The following is a 17,516-nucleotide window of genomic DNA, read 5'->3' as shown; positions in this document are numbered from 1 at the left end:
GGAAATAATTGTAATTGGCAAAATAACCAAATAAACCTTGGTTATTTGGTAGTTAGTACATGGTTACCTTCATCTCTAACATTGACCTTAAATTTATAAATATTTTTGAAATGTTTCTTAGTTTACTATATAGAACCTAATCTTTTGCATTCCAACTTTGTAGCTTTGTTTTTCCAATTTTAGTGTTTTTTTTTTCTTAATTTTACCACTTACCGCTTACTCTACTATATTTCCTTTTATTTATTGAAGATTTATTGGAGCACCATTTGATTAGAGATCAACTCCAGTTTTACCATACCAGTGAATAATTGTTTGCATTATTCTTGTTTTCTTCTAATTTGCACATACATACTATAGTTTTTACAGATATCATAAATAAATTTTATTTTACTTTTCTAACTTTTGTAGTATTTAATGATTAAGTGATAGCCAAATTACTGCTAAAATTTCCTCAATTCTAAATGCCCCAAGGGGAAATAATTGTTTTTACTTTATTCCTCTCAATAACATTAAATAGAGCAGCTCTGTTCATGTATCTTTTTTTTCTTTTGAATTGTTCATATAGAATACTAATCTCAAGTGGGATTACTGCTGAAAGGATATAAATGTTTCTACAGTTGCTAAATTTTTACTTCTCCCCAAATAGAGCTGAACAAGTTTACGGTGCCATCAGACTATGAATGCAGTAGCTTTGTCATAATTTTGCCGACTTTGGGATTGTGCTTATTAAGTAAGATGTGATTGCTTAATTTGGAATTATTAATGGAACTAAGTTGTTTTATTTAGTAGTTGTAAGATTATTTAGTCAACCATATGATGTTATAGTTGGGACAAGTATTTTATATTTCATTTTTTTCTACTTTCTGAATTGTAGATTTCAGACAAGATCAGGCATATTCAGGGTTTTAGGGCTATAGACTTAACTATAGATTTCATAGGATTTCTGTCTTATGAATTTGTCACTTTGAATTATTAAGATTCAAAATGTCAAATTCATTGCCCTGTAGGTAATCCTTCAAATAAAGAATATGTGTGTTATAACCAAATTGACTAAGGTTTTGTTTCTTTGACATCTTCTTCTGGCACATAGTAAGTATGTAGTCAGGGTTTTGGGATGGTTTTTAGGGGCCAGATTGTTATGAGTCTACCACTTGTGAGCTGTGTTATGTCGTGGAACAAATTATGTCTTCTCTGTACCTCAGTTTCCTTTAAGGAGAATAACATTTAACTGTAAACCTTGTTAAGTATTCAAATAATGTTTTTACAATGCTTAAAACTGTCAGAAACTTAATGAGAACTCATATAATCGTTGAAGTTCATTCAGAAATAATATAGCACAGCCTCTTGATACTTATGATGTGACTTGAAGATAATATACCAATTTGGTAGGTTTGGCAACAAAGTTGGGTTTTCCCTAGGAACCTATTTGTGGTGGAATTTACTAATTTAGAATTTTCATAAATCCTTTTAAGAGAGTATCACTTATTTTTTGTTCCATGTATGACCCTTTTCCCCAAATTAAACTTTTTCCATATCAGATTTTTAGTATTATAGTGTGTCCATGTTTTCAGCTGATAAAAATATACTGTAATTTTCTTAAAATCCATTGTCTTTTTCTTCAATGCCAGTTTCACTATAAACAATCTAGTGAGACCTTTTATTTCTTCCCCATAAGAGATTATGATAAAATAACCAGTCCTAATGTTTGTTTTTTTTTTAATCCTTAGTAATTATTCAAGTAATGTAATTACATTATCAATTCTCAACCACACTGTTGAGAGTCACTGATATCTTTTGTTGTTGGTAAAGTAGATATTAATGATGGTTGAAATATGGATTAGGATTGGGGGCTTTTCCCATTAGTAATAGCACTTTCACTTACCTGAAGTTGGACATACTTTGAAAAGGGGAGAGGTGAGTTTACTAGTGTTATGAGGGGAGTTACATATAAACTATAGTTTATCTTTGTAAATGATGTTCGTGCCCTCTTTGTAAATGAGAAATTTTAATGTATTATTAGTAGTGGTGATGACTATAAATTATTGTAGTTCTTAGTGAACTGTGAATTTCTATTTCTTTTTACTTTTACAAAAAAACCTAAGTTATTAGGGTAAAAAGCAACAATAGGTATATTTCATTCATCTATCTTTAGGTAAAAGAATGCTGTGGACATCATAACACATGACTGAGTCCATTACCAAATCTAACTATATACAAATCTTACTATAGTAAGACTTCCACTCACTTCATATGCATAACTCTTAATCTGTAAGTTATTTGTATTTATATACTTTCAGTGTTATTCTGTTGTAATTTTAAACTGTAAAGCAAGAACTTGCTTACCGTCCATAAAACAGGGGTTAGAGAACTAAAAATGATCAACTCACTTTAAAAATGAAATTGAATTAACAATTAGACTACTGATATTTTTATTAAAGAATATTTTTGGGATACTGAGGTAGTCACATACTCGTACTATAGTCTGAAGAAGTCTGACATGGGACTGGGGCTGTAGCTCAGTGGCAGAGCGCTCGCCTAGATTGTGTGAGGCCCTGGGTTCAGTCCTTAGCACCACATAAAAATAAGCAAGATAAAGGCATTCTGTTCATCTACAACTGCAAAAAAATGATAATAATAAAAAAAGAAGTCTGGCGTGATCTTTGTGTGTCCCATCAGCTTTGAGGAATTTCATCAAAACTTTAGTATACTCTTAAGAATTACAATGTATGTGAAAGACATCTGTTATATCTTCTGTGAGTAGATGAAAAACAAAAACTGCTGCTTTTCTCATTAAAATTAGGTTTATATTTTTCTCATGTTTGAGTTTTATTTCTATTAATGAAATAAACATCAATTTTATGAATAAATCAATGGGTTAAAGATTAGTTTAATTTTCAGAGGATTTTGACATTAAATATGTAGTTTTAAAAAATATTTGACCTTTTTTCTACATTTTTTAATTGGTGCATTATAATTGTAATATGTAATTTTTAGTTTTTGGCCTTAAAAGTAAGAGAGTAAGATTAGGTGTTGATTAGGCATTAGGAGAATGTATATCAAAAGTTAAAGTAAGCTTGGTGTGGTGTGTGTGCTATAATCCCAGTCACCCAGGAGGCAGAGAGAGGAGGATTGAAAGCTCAAGGCCAGCCTCCAAAATTTAGGGAGACCAACCAGGCATGGTAGCACACACCTGAAATCCAAGCAACTCCTGAGGTTAAGGAGGAGGATAGCAAGTTTGAGACTAGCCTCGGCAACTGGCAAGATTCTATCTCAAAATAAAAAGACGGGAGCTGTGGTTCAGTGGTTAAGTGCCTCTGGGTTCAATTCCTGGTACCAAAAAAATAAATTAAAAAGAGAGAGAAAGGGAGCAGGGGGTATAGCTTATTTTTAAAGGACCCAGTAATGAAAGAAAAAAGAAAGGAAGTGGAAAGAAAAAAAAAAAAAAGAAAAATATTGCAGAAAAACTTGCTATAAACTTGTAATTGCATATATTGTTTTCTTTAATTCTTTTTGACAACCTTGAAGTGCATGTTGTTTCTTACTGAAGAGGATCGTTGTGTAATCATTCTATTTAGATTTCCCTAGTATAGGGAATCAGAGGTACTTGAAAGAGTGAAATATTTCTACCTCATGACTACAGGTTTTCAGACTCCTGGGTTTAGAGTTGCTATTATGACCATATTGCTGTTCCCAAGGTGAGCTCTAGGATCATTTCTTGCATTTTTTGCACTCAACTAAGATAAAAGAAGGAAATTATAGAGTTGGGGTATAGCTCAGTTGTAGAGTGCTTGCCTAGCATGTATGAGGCCCTAGGTTCAATCCCTAACACCACAATCAATCAATCAAAGCGCAGAAAACTTTGTGCCTATAAGGTGCTGCTGTCCTTGAAGTTGTGGGATACAAATACATCTTCCTACATTAATTTTCTGTTCCTGCCTTACAAATTACCACATGCTGAGCATCTAAAAATATACAAATTTATTATCTCATTTTCTGGAGGTCAGCAGTCTAGGTAAGGTCAGTTGAATCATTCGTTTGGGTTCATTTAATTTTTTTCTGATACCTAAAAACAAAAATTGTGCGTAACAACGGGGTACCATGTGATATTTTGATGTATGTATACATTGTATAGTATTTAAGTCAGGTGGAACATTTCTATATCTTAGTCATCTATCTTTTCTTCCTGCTGAAAACATTCAAATTCCTTTTTTTTTTTTACCTTTTTGTTGGCGGTGGGGTACTGGGGATTGAATTCAGGCACTCAACCACTGAGCCACATCCCCAGCCCTATATCGTTTTTTTGTTGTTGTTGTTGTTTTTTTATTTAGAAACAGAGTCCCACTGAGTTGCTTAGTGCCTCACTTTTGCTGAGGCTTGCTTTGAACTCGAGATCTTCCTGTCTTAGCCTCCTGAGCCACTGGGATTATAGGCGTGCACCACCACGCCCAGCCCATCTCTTTTAGCTTTTCAAGATACACAGTACATAATTTTTACCTATAGTCACTCTACTGTGCAGTACCACACAGGAGTGTCTTATCACTCACTGTAACTTAGTACCCATTGGTCAATTTTCCCCCATCCTTCTCTCCCCTCTGATCTGCAACCTTTGGTAACCACCATTCCATTCTCAACTTATGAGATCGGTTTTTTTTTTTTTTTTTTTTACATGAGAGCATAATCACATGATTTTTTTTTTTTTAGTTTGTCTTATTTCACTTTGCTAATGATCTCTAATTCCATCAATGTTGTCACAACTGACAGAATTTCATTCTGTGTGTAGGGTCTTACAAAACCAAAATCAATGTGTCGACAGTGCTGTGTTCCTTTTTGGAGTCTCCAGGGAAGAATCCACTTCCAAGTTCATTCAAGTTGTTGACTGAATTCCAATGCTTAGGACTGTCATCCCCCTTCCCTTGCTTGTTATCAACCAAGATCTGCTCTTTGCTTCTAAAAGCTGAAATGTTATTCATGTGTCCTCCTGTAATAATGGCAGATCAGGTCCTCTCATGCATCTAAATTGTCTGATTTCTTTTTTGCCTGTATCTGTCTGACTCCAGATGGACAAAGTTCTGTGTTCTAGACCAGGCCTACCTAGATAACTGAGGATCTTCTCTTTGTTTTAGGATCTGTAATCTGTATATCTACAAAGTTCCTTTGCCATGTAATATAATCTGTTCAGAGGTTCCAGGAATTAGAGCATGGACATCTTGGGGGCTATTCTACCTACTACACACATATTCTTCTGAAAAGAAATTTCATAAAGTAGACCACTGTACATTTCTACTAAATTGCTTCCTAAAATTTTCATCTGAGTGTGGATAGTTGAAAAGTAGCTCATGCCTGCATTCCTAGCTACTTGAGAGTCAGAGACAGGAGGATTGCAAGTTCAAGGCTAGGCTGGGCATTAGGTGAGAACCTGTCTCAAAAAATAACAAAAGGATTGGGGTTATAGCTCATGGTAGCAAATGTGGGGCCCTGGGTTCAGTCCCAGTACTGCAAAAAGAAAATTATAATTTCTTTCCTTTTTTCCATTTCTAATGCATTTTATTATTTTTTTCTCCGCATTTTTTATTGATGCATTACAGTTGTATATAATGGTGAGATTTGTTGTTGTATGCATACGACATTATAATTTGATCAATATCCCTAGTTTTTCTTTCTTTTTTTTTTCTTTTTTTAAATTTATTTTTATTGTAAACAAATGGGATACACGTTGTTTCTGTCTGTACATGAAGTAACGGCATATCATTTGCATATTCATATATTTACATAGAGTAATGATGTTTGATTCATTCCGTTATTTTTTCCTTCCCCCCCACCCCTCCCACCTAGTTTTTCTAAATATAGATAACCACTGTTGTAAATACCAATTGCCATAATGATTTGATACTATTATTGGTTTTAAAAAATGTGAATTATCTTTTAACAGTTGGAAATTTTTTTATTAAAATGTTATTTTGTTCCATTCCTCCAATATAATTTTATTTGAATCCAGTGTATTTTAATGTTTCAAATAAAAATATCTTATTAGTCACTTTTGTCATACTTTATAACAAATACACATTTAACTTCAAAATTTCTCATTGATTTCTTTTTTCCATATTTTTAGTGCATTATAATTATATGTAATAGTGGGAATCATTTTTACATTTTACATTTTTACATATTTTTATGCACATGATATAACAATATAATTTATTAGTTCTCAAGATATCCCTTTTCCCTCTCTTCTGCTGGTCCCTTTCCTCTCTACTGGTCTCCCTTTGCCACTTTCTAAGACTTTTCCACTCCTGTCTAGCTCTTGTTCTCCCAAAGGACAAATGTCACCTTCTCTCTACCACACTGAATTGCCCTTAGGTATGTTAGACTCTTCTGAGTTCATGTCCAAGAAAGGATTGATTTCTTTCTAACACTAATACCTTTTTTGGGGGGCCTATTACCTGGCACAGTACTTGACTGTTAACCATGATGCTTAATAATTAGCAGTATTCACACCTTTTGGTAGAAATTCTATCCTCAGGTTAGCTATATCTAATTATAAGTAATGCATATACCATAGGTAGGATATTTTGTGGTAAAGATTCTTACATATGTGCCTTTCAAGGTAAAAAAGAAAAAAGGCAGTAGTTTAATCATCAAAGTCTATATGATTATACAAATAGGAAGACTTAAAGCCTAATTTACAAAATAAACATTTCTCTGAAAGAAAACAATTTGAAAAAAAATCATATCCCCCTAGAATAGGTGAACATTTATGTTATCCCATAGTGCCATTTGTCCTTTAAATTGCTGTTACATTTATAGTCCCATTTTACATTTGTATAACTAAATAATCCTATTTGAGCCCTTTTTCCTGTAGGGAACAGTTTGTATTTAAAACAGTTTTGTTGCCAGCTTTGAATTGAGTCTTTCCAATGTCCCATCCAAGTTTTAAATATAATAGAATGTTTCAGCCAGTCTTATTAAGCTAAAACGTAGTAGCCCTTCTTTTTTTTATTCTTACAGCTTTTTCTTTATTGTTTTAGTTATTGGTAGCCCCTCTTCACAACAGTCTGCAATAGGAAAGTCCAAATTCATACTTGGCCTGATAGTGGGAACACAGTCCTGTGATAATGGTAGAGGAAAATACTTTTCCTTTGAACATCATGCTTCCAATTTCATTACCTTTTCCAAATGCAGCTAGTAATTGAGCTTTCTGCAACATGTTTCCCCACTCTCACTTCTGGCATGACATTACTTACATAATGGTTCTAATAATTTTTGTGTTTTGTGAGTTGTTTATGTGAGTTTGGGCTCCCAAACAATGATTCAGGTTGCTTTTTTGCTCTCTCTTTGTCATTCTGGTCTTCAGATTTTTCCCTTCTTCCTTTGTCACATACAGATTGACCTTTTATTGTTAGAAGGTTGGTCTTTGCCATTGGCAGGACCTACTTTTGAAAGCTCCCTTTAGTAGACTGCGGACTCATTTCTATGATGTATCTAACCACCTTACACTTTAAAATGAAATGGGTATGAGGACATAAATAGCTGCTTGTCCACCAGTATTTATTCCCTTTTTTCTGTTTAGTGGTAGATATTGCAATTTCTAATTAAGTGTGTGGTAAAATAAATGTTTCTTAGCCTTCCTGTCAGCTTTGGCTGTGTGACCAAGTTCTGGTTCATGGAATGTGAACAGAAGTTTCCTATGAGAGTTCTGAAAAGTTTTCTTAAAGGGAAGCTGTTGCTTAACTTTTCTTCTCTTCCTTTCTGTTCACCAGAGGTAATGGCTAGAGCTTGAACAGTCATTTTAAAACAATGAAGGGGAAGCCACAGTGAGGAAGGCAGAGCAACAAAATAGAGGTGCTGGGTTCCTCATGATAGTGGTTCTGGACTTAAATTTCTGAATAATTTAAGCCATTGTTTGAGTTTTCTGTCCTTAGAGCAGAACCTAATCCCAACCATGGAGCTATAAAAACGTCATGCTGGCTGGCTATGGTGGTGCATGCCTATAAACCTAGTGGCTTGGGAAGCTAAGGCAAGGAGGATCATGAGTTCAAAACCAGCCTCAGGCTCTAAGTCACTTGGTGACACCTTATCTCTAAATTTAAAAAAAGGAGGGCCTGGGAATGTGATTCAGTGGTCAAGCATCCCTGGATTCAATTCCTGGTAACAAAACAAAAAAGTCAAGCTGTTTCCAAATAAGTGGCACATAAACTGGATCCCTTGGATGTTATGGTGTGGCACTAACACAGTAAAAACTATTGATCTCCAATATGAAGAATTTTGTTGCTTAGATTTCATGCTGCCATTTCACTTATTATCCACAATTCCCTACCACCTCAGGTTTATTATGGTAAAAATCATTTTCTCCTTTCACTATGGGTCTTTTGCCCTACTTTTATCCTTTGAGCTGTTATACCTCTAGTAGGTGATAATGTGCCAAAAATTATGGGAGGCTGCAGGATAAATATCTTCCTGGATCATTGAGGACTTTGGAAGGAGCTTTAATTTCTATTAAATAGATGGAAGGCAAAATTCAGTTGCATCTTTTAAATATGAAAGAAACATCTGAAATGTTTTCATTATGGAGTTGAAGTACGTGAAGCTATTTCTTCAGATCACTTAGGAGAATGAGTTCATGCTTCTCTGCCTCTTCTTTTCCTAGGGATACTACATGGAAACTTAAGTTGTGCTTATTGGTAAAAGCTGAGGGATTCCTGACTGCAGAGTGAATAAAACTCATGGCCCACCAGCTAGAAAGGTAAGAAATCTTAATTAAGCTTTATTGCAAAAGTGTTCTTTTTATTTTGTGACTGTCTCCAGATATTATTGAACTTAGCAGATGTTTCCAACCAGTGTTACTTAGAATGTTAGAGTCCTACTATATTGATAATGTTTAGTTCAAAAAAAAAAAAAAAAAAGAAAAGAAAAAATTCCGAGTGTCAGTAAAGTTGGAAATGTCCTTTTGGAAATAGAACATGTATCAGCATATGAAAGTGCATCTAAGACTGATTTTTTTTAAAAAAAATATTTTTTAGTCATTGATGGACTTTTATTTTTATTTATTTATATGGTGCTGAGAATTGAACCCAGTGCCTCACACATACTAGGCAAGCACTCTACCACTGAGCCACAACCCCAGCTCCCTAAGATTGATTTTAAAGGGTTCAGTTTTGTTTAATTCAGATGTTCCTAAATTTATCTGTGGACAAATAGACTCAACATAAGCATCCCAATTCTCCTAGGATTTTATAAGAATAGTAACAGTAGTAAATCTATGAAGTATTTTCTGTTTCAGAAGTATTTGTAGCAAAAAGTTTATACACTCTATATACAAACTAATTAAATGTCATATTTATTACTTTTGTATTGATTTGTATCAGCCAAGTTCATTACCATAATTATCTCATACTGATCAGAAATATTTGAGGTTATATAAGTCCCTGGAGTATACCTTTTTTGAACATCTACTAAGTGCTAGCCATACAGTATTGATTAAGAGATATGAAATACAATGGGTTTTGGTCTCAAGCCACTTATAGTTTGTAAATATAGCTTTTTAAAATGGAAAGCAGTCCCAAAAACTCAGGAGGCCAGGGAGGAAGGATCGCAAGACCAAGGCCAGAGTCATCAACTTAGGGAGACCCTGTCTCAAAATAAAAGAAAACAAAAAGGCTGTAGCTAAGTGGTAAAGTGCTCCTGGGTATAATCCCTAGTACCCCCCGTCAAATTTAAATTAAAATAAAATAAATGGAAGAAAAATATCAGTTTAATAAAGTGATTTAACATGCAGAATCTTTCAAAATATGGTGGTCTAGTATATTTGCCAAATATATCAAGATGTATGAGCAAATTGGCCTGTGCTTTTGTACCTAAACCCAGGGGTCCAAATGAAAACAAAAGCCATGCATAAATGCAGTTACTCTAATTTTGACAAAAATTTGGAAAATAATTAAAATGTGCATGTATTTAAAAGGTGAAAAAATTTAAAGCAAGTATAAGGAAGAAGGGGTGGTAACACTTGATAATTTTTTCTTACACGCTAATACTTGCATTAAATAGTTTTAAGCCACTTCACTAACTTGAATGTTCAAGTTGATGATCTAGTTAGAAGTATTCTCCATAAACTGTAAATTCCATCAGGGCAAGAGACTTATGTCTGAGTCATCATACCCTGGAGTCTAGCACGATTCCTACACGTTGCATGTGCTCAATAATATTTTGCTGACTGAATGACTGAGCAAATGAGGCCTGGGTGTAGGGTAGTGGAGTAGAGGATCTGGAGGGAGATCAGAAATGAGCAGTGTTAACTGAGAAAAGGGTGGATGAGTGGGAAGTGAGAGCTTCCAGGCTGAGGGAGGGAGTTAATTAAAAGCCTCCATAAATACAGTCAGAGATTAAGGGATAGTATGAGGCTAGGATGAGAGGCTGTCATCAGTTCATGAGGCTTTGTCCTAAGAGCACTTTTCTTCATAACTGGTCCTTCTGTTCCTTTCATTTTGATTCGAACTACTTGAGTTCACTCCATCATTCCTTCCTCAATTTCACAGTGACTTCTGCTGTTTTTTTTTTTTTTTTCTTTTTTTTGAGTAGTGTTGCTCTCTTATCCATCCTCCACATTTCTGTTAGTGATTTAACCAAATTTAAATTTTTCAATTTCTTACAGCAAGGCAAGGGAAATTTTTCTTAATTTAAAGGGAACCAATAGGAGATATTTTAGGCTTTGTGGGAACCACATGTGATCTCTGTTTCATATTCTTCTTCTCCCACTCTCTACACTAACATTTAAAATTGTGAGAAACTTTTTTAGCTCAAGAGTTTGGCCTAGGATTGTGCTTTATAACCTTGCGGTGGAGTGAGGTTGGGGAGAGAGTGGAATCTAAATTCCTTTCCATAGTATTTATTAAAGGCCCTTCAGGATTTGCTTACCTCCCTGACCTTAACTTCTTTTTCTTTAACCTTATGTTCCATGATCAGCCAGTGTATTCTTTATTGTGCCTCAGGGTGTTTTCTCCGCTGCGAATACCTTTTCCTTTGAGAAGACTTAATTCAAGTATTCCTTCTTTCAGAGCCTTTCCAGGCCCCTTTCCCAGGTTTTCTAGGTACTGAGGTAATAGAGAATTCAATCAGATAATTTCAGCTTTAAAAAAAAAAAACCAAAAAGCCACCTCATACTATGAATACTAGGAACTTCCAGGGCATCCACTCCTAGAAATTACTTTCCTTTCTCTTGACTGTATGGTTTCTTATCTTTATTTTTCTGTTTTCTCCTTTCTGTTTTATTAAATGTGTCACTGTGAATATGACCAAAAATGTCCACCAGTCTGAAGTATAACTCTGAATGTCTGCTACCGACTTCTGTTTGACTATTCCTTTTTGCAAATCTCCTGAAGAGGTACTCTGATTGATTTAACTTGGTCAGGTATCTCCCCTGGTTTACCTGAGACAGCTATGTCAGGATCGTGGATACAGAGGATTGCCCTTTGTTGCACTCTTGGCAGATCAGGCACTGTAGTGGGTTCAGGTGGGTGAGATGACCAAGGTCAGCATACTCATGTTTCCATAGCATATAAAATAAAATAAAGATTATATAAAATAAAGATTATATGTGTATATAAATAAATTTCACCTGTTTATCCTCCTTTTTAGTCTAATTTTAATAGCAGAATCTATACCTCTTATCTTTAACATGGATACAAAATAGGCACGTGTTTTCCAAATAAATTTCATAAATAAATGATTTTTATTGGGAATGCTGTATATTGTATGTGACTCTATTATCCGTGTTTTAGAAATTTGCTTTTAAATTTGAGTGGATTCTGAGTTTATAAAATTTCATAGTTCTGTAACCAACTCACTAGATCAGTTAAATTCATATTTTAAGATATAGAAATTTCTAAAGTTAGCACCAGAAATCAATTCACCCCTTCTGTTTTTAGAAATTCATTCACCAGCACTGTTTTTTGTGAAATGAATTATTTTCCTAATCTGTTTTTGATCAAGATGTAGGAAAATAAACATTTTCATTTGCTAAATCATCTAAATGGTAGAATTTAAAATGGCATGGGAATATTGATACTATAGCCTGAAGGATTTTCTTATTTGTGTAATAGATTAACTCTCATTTCGTATTTTTTAAAAAGGAAACTACTAGGATAATTATCTAGTATCCCCTATAAGTTCATTCAGATTGGTAAATTCTTCTACTGTAGTATGATTTCATTCTCTGTTAACCTTGCAATACAGACTGTATTTTTCAATTCCTTGATGTATTTTATAACTTGAAATTGTAAGCCAGAAAGGAGAGAATTGTTAGAGAATCAGTACAATTTGTAGTATTTTTCTCACAACTACTGCTAAGAACTACATCATGCTAATTATGTAATAATGCTTATATAGTGAATTATTTTAGCACATTTTATTTTTATATAACTTAAACCCATTTTGTATGTTTTCCTTTTTTTATTCAAAACTTTTAAAGAGTAAACTGCCAGTGCAGTGTCCTCTTATTACCAAATTTTTTATTTTTCCACAAGACATTCTTCTGCAAAAACCACTATAAAACTATGAAAATCAGGAAATCAACAGATATATTTCTATCCTCTATATTAGACCTGAATATTGCAGATCACAGTTTTGCCAGTTTTTCCAATAATATTTTTTATAGCAAAAGAATTCCATCTAGTATCTCATGTTACAATTATTTGTTGTACCTATTGATCTTTTTGATCACAAACAGTTCCTCAGTCTTTCCTTGACATCAATAACTTGGACACTTTCAAAGATTAAAGGCCAACTATTCTACAGAATTTACCTCAGTTTGAGGTTCTGATATTTCTTCATGATTTGCTCTTTGGAATGATTGTGACAAAAGTGATGACCTTTCTCATTGCATTCGGACAAGGGCACACAACTCCGCTTTTTATTTCTAGCAGTGTTAACTTGGATCACTTGATTAAGGTGATGTTTACCAGATTTTTGTATTATAAATTACTGTTTTGTCCTTGATAATTAAATTTTATTTTATAGGAAAATACTTTGAGATGATACAAATACCTTATTCCTCTTCAAACTTTCAGTTTATTCTTGTGTATCAGTATGGATTTATGGAACCATGTTTATTTAGAGTTTACTTCACTATCATTATTTGTTTTGGTCCTTTACTATCATTATTTGTTTTGATTCTCAAATTGTCCCAGATTCGATTACTTTCAGGGCTAAATCTGCAAGCTTTTTGTTTTGTTTTTATTTTCTATGCAAGATATTCAAGGTCTGCCCTGTACTTTTCCCTGCCCCAGCCCTGGAATCAACCGCTATTTCAAGGAACCAAAGTCCCTCTTGGTGGAAAATGGTGTTTACACAATGAAATCTGGAATAGTATATATGCTTTTTATCCATGTTCCTGGCCCTCTCAGTGGAGACAGCTAGGTAAATTTTATGAACATATATGCATACATGTACAGATATTAACATCTTTATTTCTGTATCTTTATATTTATATTGAAAGCCATGAGTTCATGTCATTATCTCCAGATCTCATCTAATAGGAAGGTTCACCCTATATTTATAGTTCCCTTCGCCTATAGTCACCAGTAGTGTGATTTTACTTTCACTTAGTAAATTCTTGATTTATTTACTTAATTTGATCAATTCCTGGTTATGTAAGTAATGAATTGCCTTTTGCCACCAGACCTTCTCTTCCCCATCAAGTAGATGTTCTGGTTGACCCTGACATCCTACTCTGGAAGAATGGCAGCCTTGTCCCTTATCTCATGTGGATGCCTCCTGAGCCTACTTGGACATTAACATCTCACATCAGGCTATATAGATGCTATGGGAACATGAGTGTGCTGAAGTTGGTCATCTTTCCTCATTTATTTTATGGACTTATTTGAAAAATATTTGATTGCCTATCTTGAATCCATGTTAAAAATAAGAGATATGGATTCTGCACTTAAAATTAGACTAAAAAGGAAGATAAACAAGTGAAAAATAATAATAACTAATATCGATAATTCAATTATTTATGCATACATATATGATCTGTTTTAAAAAAATCTCTCTTAATGCTGATAGACCTTTATTTTATTCATTTAGTTATATGTGGTGCTGAGAATCAAACCCAGTGCCTCACACATTAGGCAAGTATTCTATCACTGTGCCACAACCCAGCCCCTATATATAATCTTTATACAAAGATAAACACAGTTGCGATGAGAACATGAGTATACTGGACTTAGTCATCTCTCCTCAGCACACATCGCCCATTAGAGAGCCCACCAACAGTGCAATAAAGGGGGCAATCCTGTATGTCCATGACACTGACATAGCTGGCTCAGGTAAATCAAGGGAGATACCTGACCAGGTTCAGCCAATCAGACCACCTCTTTAGTACAAGACTGATTCTCTAACAAGTCTCTCCTTGTTTCTGGTGTATAATTTTCATGTTATGAGATATATCAAGAAATTGAAAAACTACATTCCATATTGTGAAGTTCATAACAAACAGAATGATACTGCAGCCTGTGGCAATAAAACAAAATGGGAATGAATACATGTTTTTATGTAGAATAGTCAGGCAGCGCCTCCCTCTGCACTGAGACCTTTCCTCATTCACCTCATACTGCAGCATCCCATGTAGGGCTAATCCCCATTTCCTTCTCCTCACTGTAGACATCTTTCTCACCCTACCCCACCCAGATTCTACACTATGCTGAACCCTAATAGCCTGTCTAAGCTATGTCATGCAGACACCCTTATATTTGTTTTCTGGAGCCTTGACTTTTATATTAATTTTAACCTAGAAGAAATGTTTTGCCAGTTAGTTTCTATTTTTTTAGGGTTTTTTTTTTTTTTTTAGTTGTTTCTTTCCTCTTACTGGCATTTCATTTTTATGTGATTTCATTTGGTAATGGATCTGATTACTCTAGAAGTTCCAAAAGAATCTTTCTGTAATATTATTTTTAGAATATGATTTACATAAAATTTTCTCTGTAGTTGGTAGGTGTGAAATAACAATATTATAGCTTGCAGGCATAGTATTGCAGGAGAAATATTCTTGCCCTAGTTTTTGACCTTGAATTTTACCCTTTCGACCTCAGTCTCCTCATTTGTGGGGTGAATAGTTAAGACTACATGAAGAACACAATGTGATATATGATCAGAATTCCCACATCATAATAAAAACCCTATAGGCTGTGAGTATAGCTCAGCGGTAGAGTATTTACCTAGCATGTGCTAGGCCCTGAGTTCGATCCCCAGGCTCCTCAACCAAGAAAAGAAAAGAAAAAGCCTATTATCTATATTCAAGATAGAGAATTTGGGGCTAAAATTTTATTTTTTAAAAAAATAGGCACAAGCAACAGGGCTGGGGATATAGCTCAGTTGGTATATTGCTGCCGCACATGCCCAAGGCCGGGGATTCAATCCCTAGCACCACAAAAAGAAAAAAGAAAAAAAAGCAAAAGGGCCTGGGGTTGTGGCTCAGTGGTAGAACGCCCACCTAGCATGTGTGAGGCCCTGGGTTGGATCCTCAGCACCACATAAAAATAAAGGTATTGTGTCTCCTTACAACTAAAATGTGTGTATATATATATATTTTAAAAATAGACAAAGAAGGCAGTTCACAGAGATATCTAAATGACCATTATATATATGAAGAAAGTTCAGCCATATTAGTGTGTCAAGATACACATCGCTGGGGCTGGGGTTGTAGCTCAGTGGTAAAGCACTTACCTAGCATGTGTGACACACTGGGTTCAATTCTCAGCACTGCATACAAATAAATAAAATAAAGGTCCACTGACAACTAAAAAATTAAAAATTAAAAAAAAGATACACAGCTCTTAAACTTTTTATTAATATGACAGACATTTAAAGAATAATGTCACATTGGTGTAGGTGTTGAGAAGTGAATTTTTATATTGGGGAAGTAGAAATACATACTACTTACTTGGAGGACAGTTTAACACAATGCAAATCCTTCAAAATATGCCTTCATTTTGACATTGCAATTTCACTTCTAGAAATTCATTCTATGGAAATTATAGATATTGCAAAGTTGTATCCCAAAAATATTTATTGATAATTCATTGATGATGTAATACTATATAGCTATTTAAAATGACATCTAATAATGACATTACTATTTAATGATGTGGCAGAATTTACATAATTGTATTTTAAAGTCAGTTTTCATGTTATTTTTACAGTTTTTAAAGTTATATATGTGTGTGTAAACATATATCTATGCATTGACAAAACTGTAATATGTACTTTGAAGTATTAATAGTAGTTATCTCTGGTACTATTCTGGGTGACTCTTTTTTCTCTTCTGTTATTCTGAGAGCAAATTTAAAGTTCCTTACAGTGTCTTAGTTGAGTAGGAGTAATTTAGCTAATATTTCCAGGAAGGAATTTCTTTGGATCCCTAATTAAATCTTCAGCTTTAAGGGTTTTGTAAAATTGGTCATTTGTGCATGATAACAAATAATAGAAATTGCTCTATGTTGTCACAAATAAAATTTAAGGTATAATTTTTAACATGTTTGGGTTCTAATAAAATGCTTTGTAGCAGTAAAATAGAGAAAATATAAGGAATGAATACATGTTTATATGTAGAATTGTCATTGAAAACCAGAAAGTGAAAACTCAGCTTCCATACTGGTCAGTTTCTGCAGCAGACCACCAAGCAAATATCTTCAATTCGTAGGATGTTTATTCTGCCTATATCAAAATGACTAATGTCTATTATCTCATAATATATAGATTTTTCTTTCATTTAGAAGTTTTAGAAATTTACTCTTCTCCCTATTTTTCTGCACTACCTCTTTGTCTAATCTTAGGAGCAATTGTTATTTCTCTTTAACTTAGAGCAGTTTTGGTCATGTTTTTCATTTGAAGTTTGAGATAGTAGCTCAGATGGAGGAATACTCATTTTTTCTGAACTAACATATGTGGCATACATATTAAAAATTTTTTTTGTGGATTTATACCCAAAAAATATGGTTTTGTAGTACCATACTGCTTCTACAAGAACACTGTAGTCTGGTATAGTTTTAAAGTGTTGAAAGCAAAGCTTCATATTGGGTTTAATTTGTAGAAAGTATTTGAGGCATTTTATTAATCTGCATAGGGGAGACAGAGAGTAAGTTTCCATTTCAAACCTGGAAGTTGATGCTTAGCGTTTTTTTGTTTTGGGGGGTGGAGCAGGTACCAGAGAATGAACCCAGGGGCCACTTAACCACCAAGCCACTTCCCCAGTCACTTTTTTATATTTTATTTAAAACAAGGTCTCGCTAAGTTGCGTAGGGTGTCACTAAGTTGCTGAGGCTGGCTTTGAACTCAAGATCTTCCTGCCTCAGCCTCCCAAGCTGCTGGGATTACAGGTGTGCACCACTGGACCTGGCATTTCTTAGTTTTTTTAGGGTATGAAATGAAGAATCTAGCCTAGCACATGTGAGGTACTGGGTTCAATCCTCAGCAGCACCACATAAAAATAAATAAAGAAGAATCTCGCTCATGATGTGATAAGAGGA

The 17,516-nt window shown here is 34.2% G+C and overlaps 1 protein-coding gene across 4 annotated transcripts in view; it reads left to right on the top strand.

Moving 5' to 3' along the window:
- Positions 1–17,516, top strand: part of ATF2 (activating transcription factor 2) — an 88,771-nt gene that overhangs the window by 2,570 nt on the left and 68,685 nt on the right. For all 4 annotated transcript variants that reach the window (XM_079133108.1, XM_079133111.1, XM_079133110.1 and 1 more), the window contains exon 2: positions 8,645–8,740. The gene's annotated coding sequence lies outside the window, so the exon portion shown is untranslated. The remainder of the gene's footprint in view (positions 1–8,644; positions 8,741–17,516) is intronic.

The sequence above is a fragment of the Sciurus vulgaris genome (genome assembly GCF_902686455.1).
Source record: "Sciurus vulgaris genome assembly, chromosome: 3".
Lineage (NCBI taxonomy): Eukaryota > Metazoa > Chordata > Mammalia > Rodentia > Sciuridae > Sciurus > Sciurus vulgaris.
This window is presented reverse-complemented; position numbering and strand designations above follow the sequence as displayed.